At 40.6% G+C, this 9,653-nt stretch overlaps 1 long non-coding RNA gene across 2 annotated transcripts; it reads left to right on the top strand.

The window, feature by feature from the left end:
• Window positions 1-7,798: 7,798 nt before the first annotated feature.
• Window positions 7,799-9,128, top strand: LOC306825883. 2 transcript variants are annotated; one of them, XR_013779316.1, is made up of 4 exons: window positions 8,050-8,094; window positions 8,251-8,299; window positions 8,497-8,553; window positions 8,631-9,128. It is a non-coding gene; the product is annotated as an uncharacterized lncRNA (long non-coding RNA). The 2 variants fall into 2 exon arrangements; XR_013779315.1 differs by having other exon boundaries at window positions 7,799-8,299.
• Window positions 9,129-9,653: the final 525 nt, after the last annotated feature.

Here is a 9,653-nt window from a genome sequence, read left to right as displayed (position 1 = left end):
GTAGACCTCTCTGGACTGGTTTTGCTGGCTGCTGCTACTGGTACCTTCCATTGGGTTTTCAGCCTGCTCCTCCATCTCCATGATATCAGCCCAGCTCAGGGACTGTGAGTTGGTGTTTTGTTCCATAGCTTTTCTGATTAAATTCAGAGATGTGGTCACTTAGATGTTGAGTAGTTAAGAGCACTTGTTAAAATATCTTACTGACTCGTGTCTCAGATCTGATCCTTGAACTGATAAGTGTCTGTGGCTCTCAGCTTGGTGTCTCAGGCTTAAATACTGAAACTTAACATTCTAAATGCTTTGATGATGCTTTGATCTTCCAGAGTTACAGAATTATTTTGTTTTGCTTTGTTGCCAACGTTCTGTGACCTCATAGCACTGGAAGTGTTGTGAACATTTCTCTTGTACCCTTGAAGTTATTGTAAAAGGTGCAACTGATGAATAAAGTTTTGCAAAAAAAAAATACAAATAAATAATCTTTTTGTTTTTACATCGCTTGTTAAAATATCCTTACTGATTATCATGATTATTATTTTCGAATGATTAATAATTATCATTCATATTACTGGTCCTTTTTTATTACATGCTTTAGAAATATCTTGCCATTTATGCCAACAAAGCTCACAGAATGAGATAAGAAAATGTTCTTTATTGCATTATAATCACAGTGTTTCCAGATTTGTGTCTACTTAAATGATCCTTAAGTGTACTAACATAAATAACCATAAAGAAATTATATAAAACCTCAAGAATGAATGATTTAAAAATAATAGCGTGTAAATGGATGATTCATCATTATTTAGACAGCATTTTATGGAGGAAAACTATTTTACTGTTCCAGTACCTTTTGTCCGAATGCTGCAGGTAGGATGTGCGTTGCATGTCGGCACTAAACAAGTGGCCGTAGAGAAAGGTTGAAATCATCACTGAGGTTCGTCAAACAGATCACACAATTAAACTGTCAAAATACATCTGACATACACGTTGACACACGCACAAAAACATGAACTGGTTTAGCAGGCTTGGGCAGCGTCGAAGAACGTTTTGCTCCAGCTTTTCAAGGCTTTGGTTAAATGTCACAGAATAGTAACGACTGAACGATTTATTTAATCTAAGAGTGAATTCACACCTGAGCTGTTTGGTCCATTTAAAAGGTACTCTGGTGTGATTTGTCGGATAGCTTGTTTGGTTTGGGGTAGTATAGATGCTTAATGAGAAAATATCCTGCTATCATGATATAAGGCTTCATTTACATTTGACACTGAAGATTACCTGTTTAATATGTCTCTGTCATTGTTTTATGACCTCTAAATAAACAAAGTATCAAATAGTTGTTGTAACCTGCAATATATAGCATTCAGTTATGGGTTGAAAAGGTGTGAAACCTTAGGGTGCATAATGCTTTTTAAAACATACATTTAAACACTTTGAGTCTGTTCTGTTTACACAGTTGATACTCAGCAAACACAGTATACATGTACCTTACAATTCTGTACAGAAATCCAACTACTCAGAAAGGTTATATATTTAGTATTTGCCAATTTTTTTTATTAATTAAGTTCTTATCCAATTATTTGTGTGGGATGAACCAGAGTGCCTGGAGAAAAAAACCCACGCAGACACAGTGGGACCATGTGACGTTCTGACACAAAGAAACCTGCTGGCTTCTCTATGTCAGGACTTCACATGTTCCACTGTGCTGCCCTGCAGCCTGTTACAGCCTGTGTGAGCTGGGGGTGGGGGAGTTGGGGTGATTGGGGCTGTTGAGTTTGTCTCAGCTGGTCCTGCATCTGCCCCATGCGATGCTTGTTTTTACGAAGGTGTTTTGGAGTGATGGCCTTCTTAAACTTCCTCCAAGGAGAGATTTTCTCCATCTCAGTGTTTACCTGGGTGTTGTCCTCTTGAAGGGAAGGCTCTTTGTTGCACTTACATGTCTGTTGCTCCAGTTGGTTTTGGAGTACCTCCACCTCCTTCTGCAACACCTGACAGGTCTCCTCCTTAACTTTCAATTTCATGTTCAGCTCATCACAGCAGTTTTTTCTTGTTTGGAGCTGACCTATTAGGTTCTCCAGCTGCTTTTGGAGCACTTCCACCTCCTTCTGCAACCCCTGACAGATCTCCTCCTTAACTTTCACTTTCAAGATCAGCTCATCACAGCTGTTTGTTCTTGTTTGGAGCTCACTTGTGAAGCTCTTCAGCTGATCACAGTTTGACTTGTCTTTTTGGGAGAGCTCTTCCTGAAGAATCTCCTTCTCTCTCTCCAGGGATTTATTCTGAGCTTTCAGCTTCATGTTCTGCTTAACTGCCTCTGAATGCTTATGCCTGACTTCCTTCAGTTCTTCCTGGACAGAATCAGATTTCAACATTTCAGCTTGCAGCTGTTTGTTTTGAGTTCCAACAAGATCTAGGAGCTCTAGTATTTTGCCATTGTAATCCTCCTCCGGTGCTGCGGAGGATGGACTTAGACTTTTTTTCTCTTCTATGACCTCCTCAGGAGTTTCCTCGACTGAGTCTTGAGTGTAGTCATCGTCGTAGACATCCGTATCGTCCTCTAGCGTGAAGGCGGATACACCTGGCTCCCACATATACATGGTCAGTTGTTTTCGGAGCCCCTCCATCTCCTTTTGCATTGCCTGATTAGACTCCTCCTGATCCTTCAGTTTTAAGGCCAGCTCAAGGTTGCTGCTGGTCTTTTCTTGCAACTGATTCATTAAGGCCTCCATCTGCAGGGAGATAGTTATTTCTTTGCCGAAGGCCTGCTCCTGCATGACCATGCTTTCCTTCTCAGGGGTGGTGTTTTCAGCTCCCATGGTTTCCTCCAACTTTGGACCAACTGAGGCTCTCTCCTGAAGCTTTGTATTTTGAGCTTCAATTATTCCTATGAGCTCCTCTCTTGTTTTGCAGGAATAATACTTTATGTCCGGTATTCTTAAGGATGGATTCAGGTGGTTCAGTTGTTCTTTTAGCATCCTTACTTCCTTTTCACGCTCAAGTGTGCTGTTACGCTCCTCCTGCATCGTTTTTTGTAACTCCAGGAGCTCACTCTTGGTGATGGCATTGGTGTGCTCCGAAAAATGCCTCATCCCTTTCTCCTGTCTTAGGTGGTAGGTCGCATCCTTCAGGCGAGCCCTAAGATTGTTTTCCACCAGCCATCGGGGAGGGGGTGCGTATCTCTCATACGAGGTTCCAGGGGGCCCCTGGTAGGGGTACTGATGCTGCCAGTAGCCTCTCTCCACCCTTTGAGGATGAGCTTGTGGATGGGGAGGGAACTTTCTTTGCTGGTTTTGCCACTGCCTTCCCTTTACACTTTGGGGATGAGGATGAGCTTGTGGCTGGGCAAGGACTTCTCCTTGCTGGTTTTGCCACTGGCTTACCTTCTCTCTTCTGGGCCTAGGATTATCTTGCGGCCTGATGTAGACCTCTCTGGACTGGTTTTGCTGGCTGCTGCTACTGGTACCTTCCATTGGGTTTTCAGCCTGCTCCTCCATCTCCATGATATCAGCCCAGCTCAGGGACTGTGAGTTGGTGTTTTGTTCCATAGCTTTTCTGATTAAATTCAGAGATGTGGTCACTTAGATGTTGAGTAGTTAAGAGCACTTGTTAAAATATCTTACTGACTCGTGTCTCAGATCTGATCCTTGAACTGATAAGTGTCTGTGGCTCTCAGCTTGGTGTCTCAGGCTTAAATACTGAAACTTAACATTCTAAATGCTTTGATGATGCTTTGATCTTCCAGAGTTACAGAATTATTTTGTTTTGCTTTGTTGCCAACGTTCTGTGACCTCATAGCACTGGAAGTGTTGTGAACATTTCTCTTGTACCCTTGAAGTTATTGTAAAAGGTGCAACTGATGAATAAAGTTTTGCAAAAAAAAAAAAAAAAAAAAAATATTTTTGTTTTTACATCGCTTGTTAAAATATCCTTACTGATTATCATGATTATTATATTCGAATGATTAATAATTATCATTCATATTACTGGTCCTTTTTTATTACATGCTTTAGAAATATCTTGCCATTTATGCCAACAAAGCTCACAGAATGAGATAAGAAAATGTTCTTTATTGCATTATAATCACAGTGTTTCCAGATTTGTGTCAGCTTAAATGATCCTTAAGTGTACTAACATAAATAACCATAAAGAAATTGTATAAAACCTCAAGAATGAATGATTTAAAAATAATAGCTTGTAAATGGATGATTCATCATTATTTAGACAGCATTTTATGGAGGAAAACTATTTTACTGTTCCAGTACCTTTTGTCCGAATGCTGCAGGTAGGATGTGCGTTGCATGTCGGCACTAAACAAGTGGCCGTAGAGAAAGGTTGAAATCATCACTGAGGTTCGTCAAACAGATCACACAATTAAACTGTCAAAATACATCTGACATACACTTTGACACACGCACAAAAACATGAACTGGTTTAGCAGGCTTGGGCAGCGTAGAAGAACGTTTTGCTCCAGCTTTTCAAGGCTTTGGTTAAATGTCACAGAATAGTAACGACTGAACAATTTATTTAATCTAAGAGTGAATTCACACCTGAGCTGTTTGGTCCATTTAAAAGGTACTCTGGTGTGATTTGTCGGATAGCTTGTTTGGTTTGGGGTAGTATAGATGCTTAATGAGAAAATATCCTGCTATCATGATATAAGGCTTCATTTACATTTGACACTGAAGATTACCTGTTTAATATGTCTCTGTCATTGTTTTATGACCTCTAAATAAACAAAGTATCAAATAGTTGTTGTAACCTGCAATATATTGCATTCAGTTATGGGTTGAAAAGGTGTGAAACCTTAGGGTGCATAGTGCTTTTTAAAACATACATTTAAACACTTTGAGTCTGTCCTGTTTACACAGTTGATACTCAGCAAACACAGTATACATGTACCTTACAATTCTGTACAGAAATCCAACTACTCAGAAAGGTTATATATTTAGTATTTGCCAATTTTTTTATTAATTAAGTTCTTATCCAATTATTTGTGTGGGATGAACCAGAGTGCCTGGAGAAAAAAACCCACGCAGACACAGTGGGACCATGTGACGTTCTGACACAAAGAAACCTGCTGGCTTCTCTATGTCAGGACTTCACATGTTCCACTGTGCTGCCCTGCAGCCTGTTACAGCCTGTGTGAGCTGGGGGTGGGGGAATTGGGGTGATTGGGGCTGTTGAGTTCGTCACAGCTGGTCCTGCATCTGCCCCATGCGATGCTTGTTTTTACGAAGGTGTTTTGGAGTGATGGCCTTCTTAAACTTCCTCCAAGGAGCGATTTTCTCCATCTCAGTGTTTACCTGGGTGTTGTCCTCTTGAAGGGAAGGCTCTTTGTTGCACTTACATGTCTGTTGCTCCAGTTGGTTTTGGAGTACCTCCACCTCCTTCTGCAACACCTGACAGGTCTCCTCCTTAACTTTCAATTTCATGTTCAGCTCATCACAGCAGTTTTTTCTTGTTTGGAGCTGACCTATTAGGTTCTCCAGCTGCTTTTGGAGCACTTCCACCTCCTTCTGCAACCCCTGACAGATCTCCTCCTTAACTTTCACTTTCAAGATCAGCTCATCACAGCTGTTTGTTCTTGTTTGGAGCTCACTTGTGAAGCTCTTCAGCTGATCACAGTTTGACTTGTCTTTTTGGGAGAGCTCTTCCTGAAGAATCTCCTTCTCTCTCTCCAGGGATTTATTCTGAGCTTTCAGCTTCATGTTCTGCTTAACTGCCTCTGAATGCTTATGCCTGACTTCCTTCAGTTCTTCCTGGACAGAATCAGATTTCAACATTTCAGCTTGCAGCTGTTTGTTTTGAGTTCCAACAAGATCTAGGAGCTCTAGTATTTTGCCATTGTAATCCTCCTCTGGTGCTGCGGAGGATGGACTTAGACTTTTTTTCTCTTCTATGACCTCCTCAGGAGTTTCCTCGACTGAGTCTTGAGTGTAGTCATCGTCGTAGACATCCGTATCGTCCTCTAGCGTGAAGGCGGATACACCTGGCTCCCACATATACATGGTCAGTTGTTTTCGGAGCCCCTCCATCTTCTTTTGCATTGCCTGATTAGACTCCTTCTGATCCTTCAGTTTTAAGGCCAGCTCAAGGTTGCTGCTGGTCTTTTCTTGCAACTGATTCATTAAGGCCTCCATCTGCAGGGAGATAGTTATTTCTTTGTCGAAGGCCTGCTCCTGCATGGCCATGCTTTCCTTCTCCGGGGTGGTGTTTTCAGCTCCCATGGTTTCCTCCAACTTTGGACCAACTGAGGCTCTCTCCTGAAGCTTTGTATTTTGAGCTTCAATTATTCCTATGAGCTCCTCTCTTGTTTTGCAGGAATAATACTTTATGTCCGGTATTCTTAAGGATGGATTCAGGTGGTTCAGTTGTTCTTTTAGCATCCTTACTTCCTTTTCACACTCAAGTGTGCTGTTACGCTCCTCCTGCATCGTTTTTTGTAACTCCAGGAGCTCACTCTTGGTGATGGCATTGGTGTGCTCCGAAAATTGCCTCATCCCTTTCTCCTGTCTTAGGTGGTAGGTCGCATCCTTCAGGCGAGCCCTAAGATTGTTTTCCACCAGCCATCGGGGAGGGGGTGCATATCTCTCATACGAGGTTCCAGGGGGCCCCTGGTAGGGGTACTGATGCTGCCAGTAGCCTCTCTCCACCCTTTGAGGATGAGCTTGTGGATGGGGAGGGAACTTTCTTTGCTGGTTTTGCCACTGCCTTCCCTTTACACTTTGGGGATGAGGATGAGCTTGTGGCTGGGCAAGGACTTCTCCTTGCTGGTTTTGCCACTGGCTTACCTTCTCTCTTCTGGGCCTAGGATCATCTTGCGGCCTGATGTAGACCTCTCTGGACTGGTTTTGCTGGCTGCTGCTACTGGTACCTTCCATTGGGTTTTCAGCCTGCTCCTCCATCTCCATGATATCAGCCCAGCTCAGGGACTGTGAGTTGGTGTTTTGTTCCATAGCTTTTCTGATTAAATTCAGAGATGTGGTCACTTAGATGTTGAGTAGTTAAGAGCACTTGTTAAAATATCTTACTGACTCGTGTCTCAGATCTGATCCTTGAACTGATAAGTGTCTGTGGCTCTCAGCTTGGTGTCTCAGGCTTAAATACTGAAACTTAACATTCTAAATGCTTTGATGATGCTTTGATCTTCCAGAGTTACAGAATTATTTTGTTTTGCTTTGTTGCCAACGTTCTGTGACCTCATAGCACTGGAAGTGTTGTGAACATTTCTCTTGTACCCTTGAAGTTATTGTAAAAGGTGCAACTGATGAATAAAGTTTTGCAAAAAAAAAAAATAATAATCTTTTTGTTTTTATATCGCTTGTTAAAATATCCTTACTGATTATCATGATTATTATTTTCGAATGATTAATAATTATCATTCATATTACTGGTCCTTTTTTATTACATGCTTTAGAAATATCTTGCCATTTATGCCAACAAAGCTCACAGAATGAGATAAGAAAATGTTCTTTATTGCATTATAATCACAGTGTTTCCAGATTTGTGTCTACTTAAATGATCCTTAAGTGTACTAACATAAATAACCATAAAGAAATTGTATAAAACCTCAAGAATGAATGATTTAAAAATAATAGCTTGTAAATGGATGATTCATCATTATTTAGACAGCATTTTATGGAGGAAACCTATTTTACTGTTCCAGTACCTTTTGTCCGAATGCTGCAGGTAGGACCACGTGCGTTGCGTGTCGGCACTAAACAAGTGGCCGTAGAGAAAGGTTGAAATGATCACTGAGGTTCGTCAAACAGGTCACACAAAGTAGAGAAAAAAAAACAAACATCTTCTTCGTCCTTATTTTCCAGCGGGCGGAGTTCGATCAGTCTGTATGTGAGTTTGACGCACGTCAAAAAGTCAACATTAGCCGTATAGATATGAGATAAAAGCTCTTGAACAGTACAAACATGCCGGCGCCAGCAAGGAGATATTCGGCTGCCGAAGCTACAGAGTTAACTATAGATACAGACTCTGATAATTCATTTTTTGACCTCCGTGAAACTGATCTGGATGAAGGCAGCAGCGGCGACAGCGAATGGAGGGATTCAGGACCTACATTCAGACCTTCAGGACGTGTAAGAGGTAAGATATAATCACGTTATTTTTTGATTCACCGTGATAGCATATGCATCTGATAATTCATGAGATAGCGTGACGTCGAAATAACATATCCCTCAGTTTTGTACATAAACTATGTACCAAACGAATTTTTGACGGACTTTTTATTGTAATTTCCAGACACAGAGTCCAGGTCTCCAAGGTCCAGACATACACGTAGGTGCAAGAGGTGAGTCATGATAACATATTTTATTTTGTTTGATAGTATGTTACTTGGATTGTATGATTATTAGATACTACAAGACAAGAGCATCTGCTAATTTGTGAGAGAAGATAAAAAAGAAATAATTTAGCTTTCATTTTGTACACAAACTATTTACCAAATGAATGGTTGTATGACATTTTACTGTCATTTTACACACACAGAGTCCAGGGATTCAAGGCCCAGGTGTCCTTTATACAGAACTACCCAAGGTGAAAGAGGTAAGAAAAATAACGTTCCTCTCTTTGTGCACATCACACTGTTGAATAAAAAAAATTGTCTTGCTAATTATTTACAGGTCGATCACAGCAAAGAGGCAGAGGTCGGACCTGTGGATCTTATGGGCGTGGTGGAGGTCAAGTACCTGGTGACCAAGCAAGAGGCTCTGTAAACCAGCCAGGTGCAGGTCCTGGTCCAGGTAATCTGATGTGGAAAGAAATGAACTGCCAGCCAAAAGACTTTCCTTTTCACTGAGAATCCTGGACCTCTAAATGATGCTGCTGCTCTTGATCATATCATTCGTAAGCCTGACCTTGAAATGTACTGGTCTACAGATGACATTTTGGCCTCTTCCTACTTCAACAAGGTCACGTCCCGCAACCAGTTTGAAATCATATGGAGATTTCTACACTCCAATGATTATGAATCAAGGCCAGCAAATAGCACTGACAGGTTGTACAAAGTCCGCCCTGTCTTATATTACCTTATATCTAAATTCAGTCAAATGTATCAACCTAACACCAACATTTGCATTGATGAGGGTATGCTTCTGTGGCGTGGACGGCTTGCGTTCAGGGTGTACGATCCCCAAAAACCTGTCAAATATGGGTTCAAATCCTACATCCTTTGCGATTCTGACATAGGGTACTGTTACAACATGAAACCCTATTGTGGAAAAGGCGCTTCACTGGGAGACACAATTGTCTCTCTTCTTGATCAGAAGTGTGTTTTATTTATTTTCTAATGTTTTATTATTGAAAATAATAATAATATTTAAGTGTTTGTAAAAACAAAGTATTTCTGAGTGTATAAGAGAAGAAAAATGTATAATATAGTTTGTAAATGTTGTAGTGCTACACTATTCAAAGAAAATTTATAATTTTATGTGATCATTTTTATTTATTTTAGTTATTTGGTTTAAAATATAACTGTAGTTGTCAAATGAAAGTAAAAAGAATCCAAATGTAAACTCAAAATCACATTTTTTTCTTGAAAATAAGTGTGTTTTACAAAAGTGCTGTTTTCTCAGCTTTTTGTCCGGAATGTTGTTTTTTTGTGAAAATGGCCGATATTCAAGTGCTGATAAAAAAGATTGAATGAA

The sequence above is a fragment of the Symphodus melops genome (genome assembly GCF_947650265.1).
Source record: "Symphodus melops genome assembly, chromosome: 6".
NCBI classification, from domain to species: Eukaryota; Metazoa; Chordata; class Actinopteri; order Labriformes; family Labridae; genus Symphodus; species Symphodus melops.
The sequence above is the reverse complement of the archived record's forward strand: the minus strand, read 5'-3'. Positions and strand labels throughout refer to the sequence as shown.